We start from the raw sequence: 15369 nt of genomic DNA, 5'->3' as shown, positions 1-15369 counted from the left end.
TGGTCCACACAAACCAACACAGTTGTGAAGATAATGTTTCTTCCCCCTCAGGAGGTTCAACAGATTCGGCCCTCATTACATACCCTACATTACTCATCTCATATGTATATACTGTACTCTACACCATCATGGGCCTTCATTACATACCCTACATTACTCATCTCATATGTATATACTGTACTCTACACCATCACGGGCCCTCATTACATACCCTACATTACTCATCTCATATGTATATACTGTACTCTACACCATCATGGGCCCTCATTACATACCCTACATTACTCATCTCATATGTATATACTGTAGTCTACACCATCATGGGCCTTCATTACATACCCTACATTACTCATCTCATATGTATATACTGTACTCTACACCATCACGGGCCCTCATTACATACCCTACATTACTCATCTCATATGTATATACTGTACTCTACACCATCATGGGCCCTCATTACATACCCTACATTACTCATCTCATATGTATATACTGTACTCTACACCATCACGGGCCCTCATTACATACCCTACATTACTCATCTCATATGTATATACTGTACTCTACACCATCACGGGCCCTCATTACATACCCTACATTACTCATCTCATATGTATATACTGTACTCTACACCATCACGGGCCCTCATTACATACCCTACATTACTCATCTCATATGTATATACTGTACTCTACACCATCATGGGCCCTCATTACATACCCTACATTACTCATCTCATATGTATATACTGTACTCTACACCATCATGGGCCCTCATTACATACCCTACATTACTCATCTCATATGTATATACTGTACTCTACACCATCATGGGCCCTCATTACATACCCTACATTACTCATCTCATATGTATATACTGTACTCTACACCATCATGGGCCCTCATTACATACCCTACATTACTCATCTCATATGTATATACTGTACTCTACACCATCATGGGCCCTCATTACATACCCTACATTACTCATCTCATATGTATATACTGTACTCTACACCATCATGGGCCCTCATTACATACCCTACATTACTCATCTCATATGTATATACTGTACTCTACACCATCATGGGCCCTCATTACATACCCTACATTACTCATCTCATATGTATATACTGTACTCTACACCATCACGGGCCCTCATTACATACCCTACATTACTCATCTCATATGTATATACTGTACTCTACACCATCACGGGCCCTCATTACATACCCTACATTACTCATCTCATATGTATATACTGTACTCTACACCATCATGGGCCCTCATTACATACCCTACATTACTCATCTCATATGTATATACTGTACTCTACACCATCACGGGCCCTCATTACATACCCTACATTACTCATCTCATATGTATATACTGTACCTACACCATCATGGGCCTTCATTACATACCCTACATTACTCATCTCATATGTATATACTGTACTCTACACCATCACGGGCCCTCATTACATACCCTACATTACTCATCTCATATGTATATACTGTACTCTACACCATCATGGGCCCTCATTACATACCCTACATTACTCATCTCATATGTATATACTGTACTCTACACCATCATGGGCCCTCATTACATACCCTACATTACTCATCTCACATGTATATACTGTACTCTACACCATCTACTCCATCTTACCAATGCCGTTCTGTACTATCACTCATTCATATATGGGGCGGCAGGGTAGCCTAGTGGTTAGAACGTTGGACTAGTAACCGTGAAGGTTGCAAGTTCCTATCCCCAAGCTGACAAGGTACAAATCTGTCGTTCTGCCCCTGAACAGGCAGTTAACCCACTGTTCCCAGGCCGTCATTGAAAATAAGAATTTGTTCTTAACTGACTTGCCTCGGTAAAATAATGAATATATATTTAATGTACATATTCTTTATCCCTTTACACTTGTGTGTATAAGGTAGTAGTTTTTGGAATTGTTAGGTTGGATTACCCGTTGGTTATTACTGCATTGTCGGAACGAGAAGCACAAGCATTTCTCTACACTTGCATTAACATTTGCTAACCATGTGTATGTGACAAATACATTTGATTTGATTTGATCCTCAACACCATTGAGAGCATTTTGACTGGCTGCATCACCGCCTGGTATGGAAACTGCCTGGTATCCGACCACAAGGCACTACAGATGGAAGTAAGTCACTAGGGCTGAGCTGGGGCTGAGCTCCCTGCCATCCAGGACCTCTATACCAGGCGGTGTCAGAGGAAGGCCCTAAAAATGGTCAAAGACTCCAGCAACCTAAGTCATAGACAGTTCTCTCTGCTACCGCATGGCAAGCGGTGCCGATGCACCAAGTCTAGAACCAACAGGACCCTGAACAGCTACTCCCTTCTACTCCCAAGCCATAAAACCCTGTCGTCATGTTATTACTTTTCTAATATATATAATTGTTTCTCTCTCTGCATTGTTGGGAATGGCACGTAAGTAAGCATTTCACTGTTGGTTTACAAGCATGTAACAAATAAGATTCGATTTGATTTGATTGAGACTTTGATTTGATTTGATTGAGACTTTGATTTGATTTGATTGCGCCTTTGATTTGATTTGATTCATGTACATTCCGTCTCTTTGATGAATAACTATTTTTGAATTAGCATTTTTGTAACTTGGTGATTTGTCTTAAAAAATATGACTTGATAATTAGTTGAGTGCATCATTCATACTGTACCTCCCATTGAAGTTTTCATCAAATGCATTGTTAACAATGTGACATTTTGCTTTATCTGACCATATTAATATTACTAAGCTTTCTCCCAGTGTTATTACGATGTTGATACTGAATGGAAATATATCTGTCCTGATGAATAACATATTAAAGCCCTTGTCATCATTTTTAAGCAGTACAGTGGTTCCTCCTATAAAGGGTTGTGTTATACTGCGGCTCACCTTTCGTGCTGCTGCAGCATTCTGTGGCACGTTATCTAATTGTCAGCCATTTTTTCTGTTAATGCAAGTTATTGCTAGTTTGACCACCAGAGGGCATCTTTGAGAAGCATTTGATAGTCTTCCATATTGGCATTACCAAAGAATTTTAAACCTTTTTTTTAATAACATGGTATATGGGATTGATTTTAAGAAATTTGGCTTCATTAATTGTATTAATATTATGGTGTTTCTATTCCGAGATAAACGGAAAACGTTGATCATCTCAGCAAGGTTTTACCTGTCCTTCGTGGAGCTGGGTGGAAGTGTGACTAAAATGTAGTTTATATAAAACATCCGCATTTGCATTTCTTTTTTCTTGTTATTTTGTTAACAGAGCATAAAGATGTTGATGAATAAATACTGGACTGCTGTTTTGAGTTAGAAATGTAACACTTTAGAGTACTTAAAGCATCGAATACATTGCAAATTGAGGGTTTTTCATAAACAGTAGTTGGGCTATAAAAAGTCTATTGTCCTGCTAATAGGATCCATTTGCATGATGGGCTTCACCTGCTACAGTTGTGGAAAACAAGTGTTTGAAAACCTGTTTTCAAAATGCCTCCAGTTGTCCATCACTACTGTAAATAAAAACACAGTGTCTTGTTTACATCTTGTTCATTCTTTATTGTAAACACAATGACACACATCATTTGTATCTACCTTTCCAATTACTTTTAAAGTTTGGGGATTACAAATATGTGCTTTCTTTTTAATTACATTGTTTTAGTTTGAACGTGCAGACTTTTTCTATTTAAATTATTGTTTTATGTCGGATGCTACATTTTTGACCAGTTGCAATTGCACTACGCTTGTGAAAAACTAATAATAATACCCTTTCCCCTTTCCACATGTTAAAGATTCCAAAAGATAAAGTGTTTTTAGCCACAATCGGCCCCAACCCCAAATAATACATTTGGGCACAGTCAATGGCGTGCTGGACTTCGGGCTAGAATGTTGAGGGTGCGAAACCTGCTCCTTGCTTCTTTCAGTGCATTCTTATGCAGATCACAGAGGAAATAGCCTGGATTGTTACTCCCTTCCCGTTCCTCCCCCTCTTCCACATGTCATTCTCCGCCTGAGTGGCTCGCTTGTGGGCGTGCTGGCACGAAGTACTGTTTTTTATTCTGTATATATGAATTACAAATCAGCCTTTACTTAAATCATGTTTCTAGTCTACTGCATAGTTACAATGTGTAATCATTGATGTCCCAGGAGCAGGAGTGGTAAACACTGTTGAAGTGTATATCTGTAATATATACATGCAGACACAGCATCATTCAGAGAATGAGTTTGATACACCTGGTATTGGATATGACTGGAAAACAACTTGCTAAATAGCGATTTTCATCAATTAACTTTATGACAAAAATATGCACATCATTTGACTAACATATTCCTGTCAATTGTACATTTTTTGCTTGACTCATTATGACGTTATAACTACTTACATTTGTTTCCACTATAATGTTTTGTCAGCCATCTTTGCTGAAGAAAGTCACCAGGGATGGGTGGCTTGTGTCAAATTCGTCATTGGAACCACTCAATATGATTGGTCATATAAAAACCTTGGGACCCAAATGCATAATGAGTGCTCTATCGCCCCCTTGTGGTGGTCTGGAGTAATAATATAATAATAAATAATATATGCCATTTAGCAGACGCTTTTATCCAAAGCGACTTACAGTCATGTGTGCATACATTCTACGTATGGGTGGTCCCGGGAATCGCCCACTACCCTGGCGTTACAAGCGCCATGCTCTACCAACTGAGCTACAGAAGGACCACTACCTCTAACTCCCCCTTGTGGTGGTCTGGAGCAATGATGCCGTGACGACTCTGGGTACCTCTATCTCCCCCTTGTGGTGGTCTGGAGCAATGACGCCGTGACAACGCTGGGTACCTCTAACTCCCCCTTTTGGTGGTCTGGAGCAATGACGCCGTGAAACTCTGGTTTATCTCCCCCTTGTGGTGGTCTGGAGCAATGATGCCGTGACGACGCTGGGTACCTCTAACTCCCCCTTGTGGTGGTCTGGAGCAATGACGCCGTGACGACGCTGGGTACCTCTAAGCTCGCAACTTTTAAAGGACTGTAGTTGAAATATTGTTTATTACTGTGTTTTTTTTAAAACAAAACATGTGTCTGTAACCCCAGCCTCTTGCCCAGACCCTCTCACCTCCTCTTGGGTTTGGCTGTGTCTGTAACCCCAGCCTCTTGCCCAGACCCTCTCACCTCCTCTTGGGTTTGGCTGTGTCTGTAACCCCAGCCTCTTGCCCAAACCCTCTCACCTCCTCTTGGGTTTGGCTGTGTCTGTAACCCCAGCCTCTTGCCCAGATCCTCTCACCTCCTCTTGGGTTTGGCTGTGTCTGTAACCCCAGCCTCTTGCCCAGACCCTCTCACCTCCTCTTGGGTTTGGCTGTGTCTGTAACCCCAGCCTCTTGCCCAGATCCTCTCACCTCCTCTTGGGTTTGGCTGTGTCTGTAACCCCAGCCTCTTGCCCAGATCCTCTCACCTCCTCTTGGGTTTGGCTGTGTCTGTAACCCCAGCCTCTTGCCCAGACCCTCTCACCTCCTCTTGGGTTTGGCTGTGTCTGTAACCCCAGCCTCTTGCCCAGACCCTCTCACCTCCTCTTGGGTTTGGCTGTGTCTGTAACCCCAGCCTCTTGCCCAGACCCTCTCACCTCCTCTTGGGTTTGGCTGTGTCTGTAACCCCAGCCTCTTGCCCAGACCCTCTCACCTCCTCTTGGGTTTGGCTGTGTCTGTAACCCCAGCCTCTTGCCCAGACCCTCTCACTTCCTTTTGGGTTTGGCTGTGTCTGTAACCCAAGCCTCTTTCAGCATTCTCCCTAGCAGCAGCTCTTCTTCAACAGCCTCCCCAGCAGCAGCTCTCCTCTGGCTTTCACAGTAGACTGGACAAGGTCTGCCCCCTCCTGGAGAAACAGTACAACTACATAGTCACAGCACTCCACTCCACAGTGGTGTGTGGTTTTATTTTTATTTAACCAGGTAGGCTAGTTGAGAACAAGTTCTCATTTACAACTGCAACCTGGCCAAGATAAAGAAAAGCAGTTTGACACTTACAACAACACAGAGTTACACATGGAATAAACAAAACACAGTCAATAATACAGTAGAACAAAATAAAACAAAAAGTCTATATACAGTGAGTGCAAATGAGGTAAGATAAGGGAGTTAAGGCAGTAAATAGGCCATGGTGGTGAAATAATTACAATATAGCAATAAAACACTGGAATGGTAGATGTGCAGAAGATGAATGTGCAAGTAGAGATACTGGGGTGCAAAGCAGCAAGATAAATAAATAAATACAGTATGGGGATGAGGTAGGTAGATAGATGGGCTATGAACAGGTCCAGTGATCTGTGAGCTGCTCTGACAGCTGGTGCTTAAAATTAGTGAGGGAGATATGAGTCTCCAGCTTCAGAGATTTTTGCAGTTCGTTCCAGTCATTGGCAGCAGAGAACTGGAAGGAAAGACGATCAAAGGAGGAATTGGCTTTGGGGGTGACCAGTGAGATATACATGCTGGAGCGCGTGCTACAAGTGGGTGCTGCTATGGTGACCAGTGAGCTAGGTCAGAACTGTCCAGAGTAGTGATGCAAGTTGGGCGGGCGGGTGCGGGCAGCGAACGGTTGGTTTTACTGGCATTTAAGAGCAGTTGGAGGCCACGGAAGGAGTGTTGTATGACCAGTGAGCTGAGATAAGGCGAGGCTTTACCTAGCAGAGACTTGTAGATAACCTGTAGCCAGTGGGTTTGGCGACGAGTATGAAGCGAGGGCGAACCAACGAGAGCGTACAGGTCGCAATGGTGGGTAGTGTATGGGGATTTGGTGACAAAACGGATGGCACTGTGATAGACTGCATCCAGTTTGTTGAGTAGAGTGTTGGAGGCTAGATGACATCACCGAAGTCGAGGATCGGTAGGATGATCAGTATGTTTGGCAGTATGTTTGGTAGCATGAGTGAAGGATGCTTTGTTGCGATATAGGAAGCCAATTCTAGATTTAATTTTGGATTGGAGATGCGAGAGAAAGAGGGTCCAGAAGTGTCGTCTGCGTAGAGGTGTATCAGAGAATCACCAGCAGCAAGAGCGACATCATTGATGTATACAGAGAAGAGAGTCGGCCCAAGAATTGAACCCTGTGGCACCCCCATAGAGACTGCCAGAGGTCCGGACAACAGGCCCTCCAATTTGACACACTGAACTCTATCATGGAAGTAGTTGGTAAACCAGGCGAGGCAATCATCTGAGAAACCTGTCCAGTCTGCCAATAAGAATGTGGTGATTGACCGTCAAAAGCCTTGACCAGGTCGATGAATACGGCTGCACAGTAATGTCTCTTATCGATGGCGGTTATTATGTCATTTAGGACCTTGAGCGTGGCTGAGGTACACCCATGACCAGCTCTGAAACCAGATTGCATAGCGGAGAAGGTACGGTGGGATTCGAAATGGTCGGTAATCTGTTTGTTAACTTGGCTTTCGAAGACCTTAGAAAGACAGGGTAGGATGGATATAGGTCTGTAGCCAATTGAGTCTAGAGTGTCACCCCCTTTGAAGAGGGGGATGATCGTGGCAGCTTTCCAATCTTTTGGAATCTCGTACGATACGAAAGAGAGGTTGAACAGGCTAGTATTAGAGGTTGCAACAATTTTGGCAGATCATTTTAGAAAGATAGGGTCCAGATTGTCTAGCCCGGCTGATTTGTAGGGGTCCAGATTTTGTAGCTCTTTCAGAACATCAGCTATCTGGATTTGGGTAAAGGAGAAATGGTGTAGGCTTCTAATGTTAACATGCATAAAACCAAGGCTTTGCGGTTGCAGAAGTCAACCAATGAGAGCACCTAAGGAGTGGGGGTGGAGCTAGGCACAGCAGGACCTGGATTACCCTCTACATCACCAGAGGAACATAGGAGAAGTAGGATAAGGGTACGGCTAAAGACTATACGAACTGGCTGCCTAGCACGTTCGGAACAGAGGGTAAAAGGAGCAGGTTTCTTGGAACGATAGCATAGATTAAATGCATAGTGTACAGACAAAGGTAAGGTACAATGTGAGTACATTGGAGGTAAACTAAGGCATTGAGTAATGACGAGAGAGATATAGTTTCTAGAGATGTTTAAACCAGGTGATGTTATCGCATATATAGGAGGTGGGACAACATGGTTGGTTAAGGCATATTGAGCAGGGCTAAAGGCTCTATAGTGAAATAAGACAGTAATCACTAACCAGGACAGTAATGGACGAGGCATATTGATATTAGAGAGAGGCATGCGTAGCCAAGTGAACGTATGGGTCCAGTGAGTGGTTGGGCTGACTGGGGACGCGGCAATTCAGACAGTTATCAGGCCGATGCTAACACGCTAACAGTTAGAAGGCCGAGGCTAGCAGTTAGCAGATCAGGGCTGGCAAGCTAGCAGTTAGCAGACCGGGTTAGCAAGCAATCAGTTAACAGGGGCTAGCAGGCTAGTAGACCGGGGCAGGCAAGTTAGCAGTTAGCAGACCGGGGCAGGCAAACTAGCAATTAGCAGACCGGGGCAGGCAAGCTAGCAGTGTGTGTATATGTGTCACAACATCACTCTGAGAGACAGAACACCCACATCACCCTGAGAGACAGTACACACTCATCATCACGCTGAGAGACAGAACACACTCATCATCACCCTGAGAGACAGTACACCCACATCATCACCCTGAGAGACAGAACACACTCATCATCACCCTGAGAGACAGTACACCCACATCATCACCCTGAGAGACAGAACACACTCATCATCACCCTGAGAGACAGTACACCCACATCATCACCCTGAGAGACAGAACACACTCATCATCACCCTGAGAGACAGTACACCCACATCATCACCCTGAGAGACAGAACACCCACATCATCACCCTGAGAGACAGAACACTCATCATCATCACCCTGAGAGACAGAACACACTCATCATCACCCTGAGAGACAGTACACCCACATCATCACCCTGAGAGACAGAACACTCATCATCATCACCCTGAGAGATAGTACACCCTCATCATCACCCTGAGAGACAGAACACCCACATCATCACCCTGAGAGACAGTACACCCTCATCATCACTCTGAGAGACAGAACACCCTCATCATCACGCTGAGAGACAGAACATCCTCATCATCACTCTGAGAGACAGAACATCCTCATCATCACTCTGAGAGACAGAACATCCTCGTCATCACCCTGAGAGACAGTACACCCTCATCATCACCCTGAGAGACAGAACATCCTCATCATCACTCTGAGAGACAGAACATCCTCATCATCACTCTGAGAGACAGAACATCCTCGTCATCACCGTGAGAGACAGTACACCCTCATCATCACCCTGAGAGACAGAACATCCTCATCATCACTCTGAGAGACAGAACATCCTCATCATCACTCTGAGAGACAGAACATCCTCGTCATCACCCTGAGAGACAGAACATCCTCATCATCACTCTGAGAGACAGAACATCCTCATCATCACCCTGAGAGACAGAACATCCTCATCATCACTCTGAGAGACAGAACACCCTCGTCATCACTCTGAGAGACAGTACACCCTCATCATCACTCTGAGAGACAGAACATCCTCATCATCACCCTGAGAGACAGAACATCCTCATCATCACCCTGGGAGACAGAACACCCTCATCATCACCCTGAGAGACAGAACATCCTCATCATCACCCTGAGAGACAGAACACCCTCATCATCACTCTGAGAGACAGAACATCCTCATCATCACTCTGAGAGACAGTACACCCTCATCATCACTCTGAGAGACAGAACATCCTCATCATCACCCTGAGAGACAGAACACCCTCATCATCACTCTGAGAGACAGAACATCCTCATCATCACTCTGAGAGACAGAACATCCTCATCATCACCCTGAGAGACAGAACACCCTCATCATCACCCTGAGAGACAGTACACCCTCATCATCACTCTGAGAGACAGAACACCCTCATCATCACCCTGAGAGACAGAACACCCACATCATCACCCTGAGAGACAGAACATCCTCATCATCACTCTGAGAGACAGAACACTCATCATCACTCTGAGAGACAGAACACTCATCATCACTCTGAGAGACAGAACACTCATCATCACTCTGAGAGACAGAACACCCTCATCATCACCCTGAGAGACAGAACACCCTCATCATCACCCTGAGAGACAGAACATCCTCATCATCACTCTGAGAGACAGAACATCCTCATCATCACCCTGAGAGACAGAACACTCATCATCACTCTGAGAGACAGAACACCCTCATCATCACCCTGAGAGACAGAACATCCTCATCATCACTCTGAGAGACAGAACATCCTCATCATCACCCTGAGAGACAGAACATCCTCATCATCACTCTGAGAGACAGAACACTCATCATCACTCTGAGAGACAGAACATCCTCGTCATCACTCTGAGAGACAGAACATCCTCATCATCACTCTGAGAGACAGAACACTCATCATCACCCTGAGAGACAGAACATCCTCATCATCACACTGAGAGACAGAACATCCTCATCATCACTCTGAGAGACAGAACATCCTCATCATCACTCTGAGAGACAGAACACTCATCATCACCCTGAGAGACAGAACATCCTCATCATCACCCTGAGAGACAGAACATCCTCGTCATCACTCTGAGAGACAGAACACTCATCATCACCCTGAGAGACAGAACATCCTCATCATCACTCTGAGAGACAGAACACTCATCATCACTCTGAGAGACAGAACATCCTCATCATCACCCTGAGAGACAGAACACTCATCATCACTCTGAGAGACAGAACACCCTCATCATCACTCTGAGAGACAGAACATCCTCATCATCACCCTGAGAGACAGAACACTCATCATCACGCTGAGAGACAGAACACCCTCATCATCACTCTGAGAGACAGTACACCCTCATCATCACCCTGAGAGACAGAACACTCATCATCACGCTGAGAGACAGAACACCCTCATCATCACCTTGAGAGACAGTACACCCTCATCATCACCCTGAGAGACAGAACACCCTCATCATCACCCTGAGAGACAGTACACCCTCATCATCACTCTGAGAGACAGAACACTCATCATCACCCTGAGAGACAGTACACCCTCATCATCACCCTGAGAGACAGAACACCCTCATCATCACCCTGAGAGACAGAACACCCTCATCATCACCCTGAGAGACAGAACACTCATCATCATCACCCTGAGAGACAGAACACCCTCATCATCACTCTGAGAGACAGAACACCCTCATCATCACCCTGAGAGACAGTACACCCTCATCATCACTCTGAGAGACAGAACACCCTCATCATCACCCTGAGAGACAGAACACTCATCATCACGCTGAGAGACAGAACACCCTCATCATCACCCTGAGAGACAGTACACCCTCATCATCACCCTGAGAGACAGAACACCCTCATCATCACGCTGAGAGACAGAACACCCTCATCATCACCCTGAGAGACAGAACACCCTCATCATCACCCTGAGAGACAGACACCCTCATCATCACTCTGAGAGACAGAACACCCTCATCATCACTCTGAGAGACAGAACACCCTCATCATCACCCTGAGAGACAGTACACCCTCATCATCACCCTGAGAGACAGAACACCCTCATCATCACCCTGAGAGACAGTACACCCTCATCATCACTCTGAGAGACAGAACACCCTCATCATCACCCTGAGAGACAGTACACCCTCATCATCACCCTGAGAGACAGAACACCCTCATCATCACTCTGAGAGACAGAACACCCTCATCATCACTCTGAGAGACAGAACATCCTCATCATCACCCTGAGAGACAGTACACCCTCATCATCACTCTGAGAGACAGAACACCCTCATCATCACCCTGAGAGACAGTACACCCGTCATCACCCTGAGAGACAGAACACCCTCATCATCACTCTGAGAGACAGAACATCCTCATCATCACCCTGAGAGACAGTACACCCTCATCATCACTCTGAGAGACAGAACACCCTCATCATCACCCTGAGAGACAGTACACCCGTCATCACCCTGAGAGACAGTACACCCGTCATCACCCTGAGAGACAGTACACCCTCATCATCACTCTGAGAGACAGTACACCCGTCATCACCCTGAGAGACAGAACACCCACATCATCACTCTGAGAGACAGAACACTCACATCATCACCCTGAGAGACAGTACACCCTCATCATCACTCTGAGAGACAGAACATCCTCATCATCACTCTGAGAGACAGTACACCCGTCATCACCCTGAGAGACAGAACACCCACATCATCACCCTGAGAGACAGTACACCCGTCATCACCCTGAGAGACAGAACACCCACATCATCACTCTGAGAGACAGTACACCCTCATCATCACTCTGAGAGACAGTACACCCACATCATCACTCTGAGAGACAGAACACCCACATCATCACTCTGAGAGACAGTACACCCTCATCATCACTCTGAGAGACAGTACACCCGTCATCACCCTGAGAGACAGAACATCCTCATCATCACCCTGAGAGACAGTACACTCATCATCACCCTGAGAGACAGTACACTCATCATCACCCTGAGAGACAGTACAGTCATCATCACCCTGAGAGACAGTACACACTCATCATCACCCTGAGAGACAGTACACCCTCATCATCACCCTGAGAGACAGTACACACTCATCATCACCCTGAGAGACAGAACACCCTCATCATCACGCTGAGAGACAGTACACCCTCATCATCACCCTGAGAGACAGAACATCCTCATCATCACCCTGAGAGACAGTACACACTCATCATCACCCTGAGAGACAGTACACTTATATCATCACCCTGGGAGACAGTACACCCTCATCATTGTCCAGAGAGACAGAACACACTCATCAACATCCAGAGAGAGAGAGTGGAACCACACACACACACGTTCTATATCACCTTTGCCTGGGGGAAGGATGTAGGGGTTACTTCCACCTCCAGGTGTTTCTGTCTGATTGACAGGTGACTGGTTCCGCCCACCACAGCTTGTAGCAGCATTTGCCTAGATGATGGCAACAGAACTTTGTGTATATATACCATCACTTCAACACAGACACACGCCCAGTGACACAGGTGTCAGTTAGGAAGTGGAAGAGTATGCTCTGGTGAACAGGAGGGAGGCGGGGCAAACACTGTCAGCCAATCCGAGAAAGCAAAGAAAGCATTTTGGGCAAGTCCAATCTAGGGGAAATAAACATGCAATATATCAATATAAGAAAGGCAGGGTTTCTTCAACTATGGTTTGGGACCCAAAGTGGGCCCTGGGCATGTCAGCGGTGGGTCACAAGTTATGAGAATATATCTAGAATCACAAACAGTTTCTTCTTAATTTTGGTTGTTGGTGGACGATTTGGGTCACTGGAGGATGGTCAACTTCTCGAGGTGAAAAAAGTTTAAGAATCGCTGAATAAAGGTTAAAGATCTGACTGACCAGCTAGCTGAGGGAACAGGTCTCGGATCATCCCGGCTATTGATCTGACAGCACTCCGGGGCAGGCCGCGATCCGACACAAACTTGGCACAGTTGTAAACAAACTGCTGATGGCTCTGCCATATAAATCTCCCCCAGGAACTCCAGCCACGAGAAGTGACCACTCAGCATTAGCACACCATCCACTCTTTGAGAAAACACAGTAGAGTTAACAGAGCTCAGTAAACCAATTTATCCATATGAAGTCTGCATTTCACAAAAATATACATTGTATATAGTGCCTTCAGAAAGTATTGGTGGACTGTTGGAAAGCAGATTGAACCAGGTTTTTGTCTAGGATTTTGCCTGTGCTTAGCTCCATTCCATCTCTTTTCTAACCTGAAAAACTCCCCAGTCCTTAACGATTACAAGCAGACCCATAACATGGTGCAGCCACCACTATGCTTGAAAATTTGGAGAGTGATATGAGGTAATGTGTTGTATTGTATTTTTCCAAAACATAACACTTTGTATTCAGGACAAAAGGTTTATTGCTTTGCCACATATTTTGCAGTATTACTTTAGTACATTGCTGTAAACAGGACACATGTTTTTCTAATATTTTTTAGTCTGTACAGGCTTCCTTCTTTTCACTCTGTCAATCAGGTTACTATTGTGGAGTAACTACAATGTTGTTGATCCATCCTCAGTTTTCTCCTATCACAGCCATTAAACTCTGTTAGTGTTTTATAGTCGCCATTGGCCTCATGGTGAAATCCCTGAGCAGTTTCTTCCTTCCTTTTCCTTGTTCCTGGACCTTTTGGGTCACTGGAGGATTCCTCCTTCCTTCCTTCCTTCCTTCCTTCCTTCCTTCCTGGCAACTGAAAAAGGGCGTCTTAAGAATCTTTGAATGGCTGGTTAAACACCTGAATGTGCAATTACCAGCTAGCTGCTCAAAGACATATTCAATGTCCGTTTCTTATTTTTACCTGTCTACCAATAGGTGCCCTTCCTTGTGAGGCATTGGAAAACCTCCCTGGACATTGTGGTTGAATCTGTGTTTGAAATTCACTGTTAACTGAGGAACATTACAAACTGTCTGTGTGGCTCTAGATGAGGTAGTCCAAAAATCATGTTAAACACTTTTATTGCACCACGAACTCCATGTGACTTGTTAAGCACATTTTTACCCTCAACTTATTTAGGCCATAAAAAAAAACAAAGGGGTTGAATACTTTCTTGACTCAAGACATTTCAGCTTTTCATGTTCAATTCATTTGAGCTTTTGAAAAACATAATTTACTTTGACATTATGGGGTGTTGTGATTTGACACAAAAATCCATTTAATCCATTGTAAATTCAGTAACACAACAAAATGTGGAAAAAGTCAAGAGATGAAGACTTACTGAAGGCGCTGGAACCAGATTTTTGTTTACGTCACAATTTTGGCTTGGAATTTTGTATGACTCTAAACATGTACAGTGCATTCAGAGAGAATACTCCCTTCCTTTTCAGCTTTATTCTAAAATTAATTGAATAATCTTTTTTTCTTATGAATCTACACTCAATACCGCATAATGACAAAGCAAAACAGGTTTTTGGAAATGGTGCAGATGTATTGCAAATAAACAACAGAAATACCGTTGTAAAATTTGGAAATGATGTAATGGATTTAGAAGCTTCTGGTTGGCTAATTTTTCATTTGAAACATAACGTGTTCATGTGGATGTATTTCAGGACCTTCAAAAGGTGCCTTTGCTTGACATCATGGGAAATAAAAAATTCAAAAGATATCAGCCACATCACAGTTGACTGTGCCTTTAAACAGGAAATTCAGAAAATGATGTCATAGCTTTTTTCTGATAAGCTAATTTTTTGAGCCAATTG

Source organism: Oncorhynchus keta, chromosome 35, assembly GCF_023373465.1.
Source record: "Oncorhynchus keta strain PuntledgeMale-10-30-2019 chromosome 35, Oket_V2, whole genome shotgun sequence".
NCBI classification, from domain to species: domain Eukaryota; kingdom Metazoa; phylum Chordata; class Actinopteri; order Salmoniformes; family Salmonidae; genus Oncorhynchus; species Oncorhynchus keta.
Note: the sequence above shows the minus strand (reverse complement) of the source record.